The sequence below is a fragment of the Aedes aegypti genome, chromosome 1, assembly GCF_002204515.2.
Source record: "Aedes aegypti strain LVP_AGWG chromosome 1, AaegL5.0 Primary Assembly, whole genome shotgun sequence".
NCBI classification, from domain to species: domain Eukaryota; kingdom Metazoa; phylum Arthropoda; class Insecta; order Diptera; family Culicidae; genus Aedes; species Aedes aegypti.
In genome coordinates, this window is record NC_035107.1 from 84,643,530 (window position 1) to 84,649,359 (window position 5,830).

The following is a 5,830-nucleotide window of genomic DNA, read 5'->3' on the forward strand; positions in this document are numbered from 1 at the left end:
AATAATTGCTTGTAAAACATTTGTAAAAGTATGTCAGCCATTTGAAATAGGCTTGTTCGATTATAATAAATTGTGGCAATGATGCAGTTAAGTGCAAATCTACATTTGGATAGAAAAAACAGTGTAATTTGTCGGGTGAATGTACATTTGAAGAACTTTGAGTATGGATCCATTTGCTTGGAAACATATTTGGAACCACTGCTTGGTGACCTTCGAAGTGCGATACACAACTTTCCTAATAATCCATTTATCAAAGCAAAGCACAATATTAGCGTCGTAAACATTTAGTATTAACATTTTCATTGTGTTTTTTTTTTCATGTTTGTTGGAACAATAAGTTATTATGTATTTAATATGAATCATCTTTAATTCAACGATTCTAGGTCAAACCTTCGCCTTGATTTCTTATATTTTTTATATTTTAAATTATTGCATCTTATTTTATTACTTAACAGTCATTTAATTGAATCATATAACATAGTTGATATAGGGACTATGTATCAGGGCATCGTTGAAGTTACAGCTGGACAATGGAGTGGAGTGCCTGCCGGAGTCAAGGGTTGAAGTAACCTTAACATCCTTGTAGATGGGTTCTTCTATCCCAACAGCTATAATGGATTTAACGCGCCTTTCTTATAACAAACCATCTCATGGAAAGCTTTACCGGTATGAGCCATTTTACAAGACGTTTCGGAACAGCTGATCGCCGTAACGGCGTCAATTGACAGGAGACCTGGGATTAAATCCAGCGTGATTTTCAACAACGCCTCATCTTACCAAACGAGGACATGAAGAAAATGACAAAAATGTGATTCAAAATGTTCGTTACTGCAACATTACACCTAGTTATTGTATCTTTGTTACCCATATTGCACATAAAATAGCACTTTTGTGATCAGAAATATTTTAATAATTTTTCTCCATTTAAGTTTTCGCCTGGATGAAAAGCTACGCTAGAAATGCGCACAGTCATCAACCATCATCATCGCAAAAACTGACGACGTTGATTGAAAAATCCCAGGTCTCCTGTCGTTTCACCTGCTTCGTAAAATGGATCATTGAAAATTTCATTATGCTTTCCGTTGGATCAGATTACTGGAAGGAAATTCTATATTTCCCACGGGTTTTGCGTAAGAGTCTCTGCTTACGGGTCCGCCACACCCCATTGTGGCCCTTGATCTGTTTTTTCTTTAAATAATGCAATGAAAATGCATCTTACCGTATTCTCAATCCGTCGTATCGTTTTCAACTCCGTCGCAATCAGTTTCCAGATTCATCTCACAACTTACGGCTCACTGTGATGTATTGAGTGGTTAAAACACAATATATCAACGCTACAATAAAATGTTTTACTAGAATATATAGATCTACGGGCATCTCCCTCCAATCCTTCACAATGATGAAATATACTAATTTCCTTTAAAACTAATTGTTCGTCATAAAAATTCAGCCCAAACATATGAACACAATTCCTTTTGACCGTACAATTATGGCATTTGCTCACAGAACAGCGAAAACAACACAATCAAAGGAACCGTATTTTTACGTCGAGCGACGCGCACACATTGATGCGCATAAACTTCTCAGTACGACGGATTGAACTTTGTTTACATTCTCAATTATACGCGGCGGTTGAGGAAATTTCGTAAAATTTGATGATTTATTGAAGTTTTACGGCGTGTGATTGGAATGAAATCCTTCAGTGGGTGGGTGTACCTTTAAGGTTTGGTCGTGGTTTACTCCGCGATGCTTTTTAGTCACTATTTTAGTAGTTAATCTTCATTTAAAATTAATTTATGCTCATAAATTTCTTTCTCGTGTGTAGTATGTCAATCCCATAACAGTGAAAATTCAAGTTTTTGGATAAAACAGTGAAATTTTAAGATTTTTTATAATCAAAATCTGACCATCTATCTTCCATGTGAATAAGTGTTAGTGATTGTTGGCTGTGCGGAAAGCTTTTCATGTTCACAGTTAATGCCCTCAAGATAAGTATTGCTTTGCTGTGTGTTAAATCATTAATTGTTGCCTATGTATGTAGACATGTCTACGTCATGCCTATAGAGTATAGCTTATCGTTTAGAACAATATTTCTATGTAGCATATCAAACAGTTTTGATACAATTTGTTAAACTTTTTAGTTTCGTGTTAATGTGTAATGTTTTTGTGATAATCATCATAGTACGGTGCAAAAATACGGTCACATGCAAATAAAAAGTTCGTAAAGATCATATCGTTTACAAGTGTTCTGCATTCTAGATTTCAGTATTGTGTGTTTCTTTCACCACTGGACTGGGAAGTGCGGCTTCATAAGTGATATAATGCGAATAAAAGTGCGTGATTGCATCGGATTATGTTGATGTCTTCAGAGCACTTCTTATTATTTTTTTTTTTCGAAGAATGAGTCCGCTGAAGACACCGGAGTGGATCTGATGCAATTGCACAATGTTATTAGCGTTTTCGCACTTGTTAAAGCTTCTGCGTTCGTCCAATTTCGAATGAAATGCGCAATAGTTACCATCGTGATTTTCTGTCGTTGTGAAATTTCGAATACTACATTGTGAGCGGCTCTGCATCGATCACAGGAAGAGATTTTTCTTCATGTATTGCTGTAGAGGCCTTTATTGAGTGGTGTACGAAATGACACAGTTTGGGAGATCTGTATGATACATATACGTGAAGTGGAAGTGTATTAAAAACAAGTGTCACCCTGATGCATAGTAGCAATACAAATAGTTCTATGAGCTTTTTTTATTTCATCACTTTTTTGTCCATGTGTCGAGTCATCGTATACTGTGGTAAATCCTAGCACTATTGTAAACTTGATGAGCAGACTTCATGTACGGCTTCAAGCCTTCATCTATTCAGTGCTCTTAATTATTCGCCTGTGATCGCATGTCAATTTAGTTCTATAGCATTTAACTAGTGATATTCGGTAAAATAGCTCTTCGAATCAAATTCGTAAATCGCTCATCAGTTCCAAAATGAAAAATGTAAGTATTATTCTATTAAACTTCATTAGACGATCGGAAAGATCATATCTTAAACAGACATAAACGTTTATGTTTAAAATTTTCCCTTTTAAGCACTCCAGCGAAGACTTACTTCTACTGTCTCAGGAAGACAAAGAAATGAGCTCTTCTTCAACAACATCTCTGGAAGAATCCATTAAACGGACAGCCATATCACCGGCAGTGAATGACGGCAAAAGAGCTCGATACAACGGCGTCGATTCTTTAAAACTCATGATCAAACGTCCGGATGGTGACATCGATGAACCATTTTTCGAAAAACTGTCTTTAGAGCTCATTGGACTGCAGCAGAATATTCCAGAGAACGAGAATCAACCCGTTTTCTCCGGATCTGGCCACGTACAAGGTATTGGTTGGTTTTCCGCAGAAAATGATTTTAGCATGAAATGGCTCAAAGCTTCATTAACATCTATTAAGTCAACCAAAATGCTACCATTTTTTGAGATTCTTCCGTTTACAACGTTACCTACATTACGTCGCGCTATAGTTGCCTTACCCCTAGTTCCAAGACTAAAGAGAAATGCCCATGCGACTATTCTTAATATGATGACTAGATTAAATCCTAACCTAAACACCAAATACTGGAAAGTAGCACGCATTCTTGCTCCAGAAAATGGAAAGCAGCCCATTATTATAGCAATAGATCAAAAATCCGTTGAAACTATAGAAAACCAAGGAAACAAAATATTCTACTCATTAACTAAAGTGTATGTTAAAGTCTATCCATTACAGACTACAACTAATTGGAACCTGAACCAATTGTTCTACTATCCTCCTTCAATGAATTAAATAAATACGCAAGATGAGATACAAAACTGGTTTTATTATTTTCATTTCACTCAACGAAGAACCTATATGGAATCCATTATGGAATATTGACACTTTTGTTATTTATAAACCAACAGAATCTTTAGAAGTTTTAATTATCTTTTTTTTTTTTAGTTTTCTACTCACGTGGAAAATGTTATACCAATGTGTTGATTTATGTATTATTTTACGATGTTCAGCAAATTATTTTGTAATAAAATGATCTTTTCAGTTTATCTAAAATCTACAGGTAAATGATGTAAAAGGCTTTCACTAGGCGAGGCACAAATCTCCCATTTGGAAGGGGAACGTGCCATCTGAGCCGACTTTCTGATACCTGATACACCCCATTTTGACCCTTGATCTGTTTTTTTTTTAAATAATGCAAAGAAAATGCATCTTACCGTATTCTCAATCCGTCGTATCGTTTTCAACTCCGTCGCAATCAGTTTCCAGATTCATCTCACAACTTACGGCTCACTGTGATGTATTGAGTGGTTAAAACACAATATATCAACGCTACAATAAAATGTTTTACTAGAATATATAGATCTACGGGCATCTCCCTCCATTCATTCACCATGATGAAATATTGAAAATTTTGTGGGCTTCGTAGCCGTGCGGTTAGTGTCACCAGGCATTTAGCCGCATCGTGCTAGGGAGTGTGGGTTCGATTCCCGCCTCAGGCCGGTAAACTTTTCGTGAGGAATATTTTCCGACTGTGCCACTGGGCGTTGCATGCTAGTCCGTTGTTTAGTGTGGTGCTTCCTTCAAAGGGCATAAATGCCCACTGGAAGCATTAACGTGTCAGTGTCTTTTTTAAAATATACTAATTTCCTTTAAAATTAATTGTTCGTCATAAAAATTCAGCCTAAACATATGAACACAATTCCTTTTGACCGTACAATTATGGCATTTGCTCACAGTACAGCGAAAACAACACAATCAAAGGAACCGTATTTTTACGTCGAGCGACGCGCACACATTGATGCGCATAAACTTTTTTTCTCAGTACGACGGATTGAACTTTGTTTACATTCTCAATTATACGCGGTGGTTGAGGAAATTTCGTAAAATTTGATGATTTATTGAAGTTTTACGGCGTGTGATTGGAATGAAATCCTTCAGTGAAGAAGTACGAAGGTTTTCCATAGTGAAAATAAGTGCCCGGCGAAGTAAGTCACCCACGGGGGCGGGAAGAAACTTGTGTTGGAAAGTGGTGTGACTGATTTCGATCGCTAAGCATTTCTCTCAAATCGTGCTCGTCCATGCGATTTCAACGAAAAAGTGTAAAGTGGATAATTGAACTGAAGTTATTTATCGAAATACAGTAGTTTCATTGCATTTTTGGTGTACAGGTGGACGAATCATAAAAGTTTTCACAAAATTACATGTGGAAAATGAATCTATGTTGCAGGTAAGTTGGAATATCCACCGTAGTGGAACATTTTATGTTTGATACGACGAATAGTAGCTCTTACGACGAAGTAGAACGAAACCCTAGTGATTTGTACTTGCGAAAAACGGAGTCTACCTTTCGTTACCGCAAGCATAATAAATGGTCAGGTGCAGGTATTTGGAAAAGTGTCTGCAAAAGTGCCTCCTCCCTCTCCTGAAGTCTCACGATGGTCCAACGATCTTCTGGCAGGATTTGGCATCATACAAAAACACGGAGGAAGTGCTAGAGTTGTATAAGCCGAATGATATCGACTTCATGCCGGCTAAGTTTCACACATTCAGATATAAAGGCAAAATTGATAAAATAAATTATGGCAAAACTAGCTATTATAGTTTCAATTTTAATATCTGAAAATTTGGTGATTATCAGCTATGAACTCGAATTAAGAATATGAACGCGGTGTGTGTTGAACGGTACACCCTTTACTATGATTAACAAAGTTTCGCCTGGCTGCACAACAATTTTCGAACACCCGTGAAGGTCAAGCATCACAGGAGATAAGAGCTACTAATTCCTGCAGCATAAGCATTCA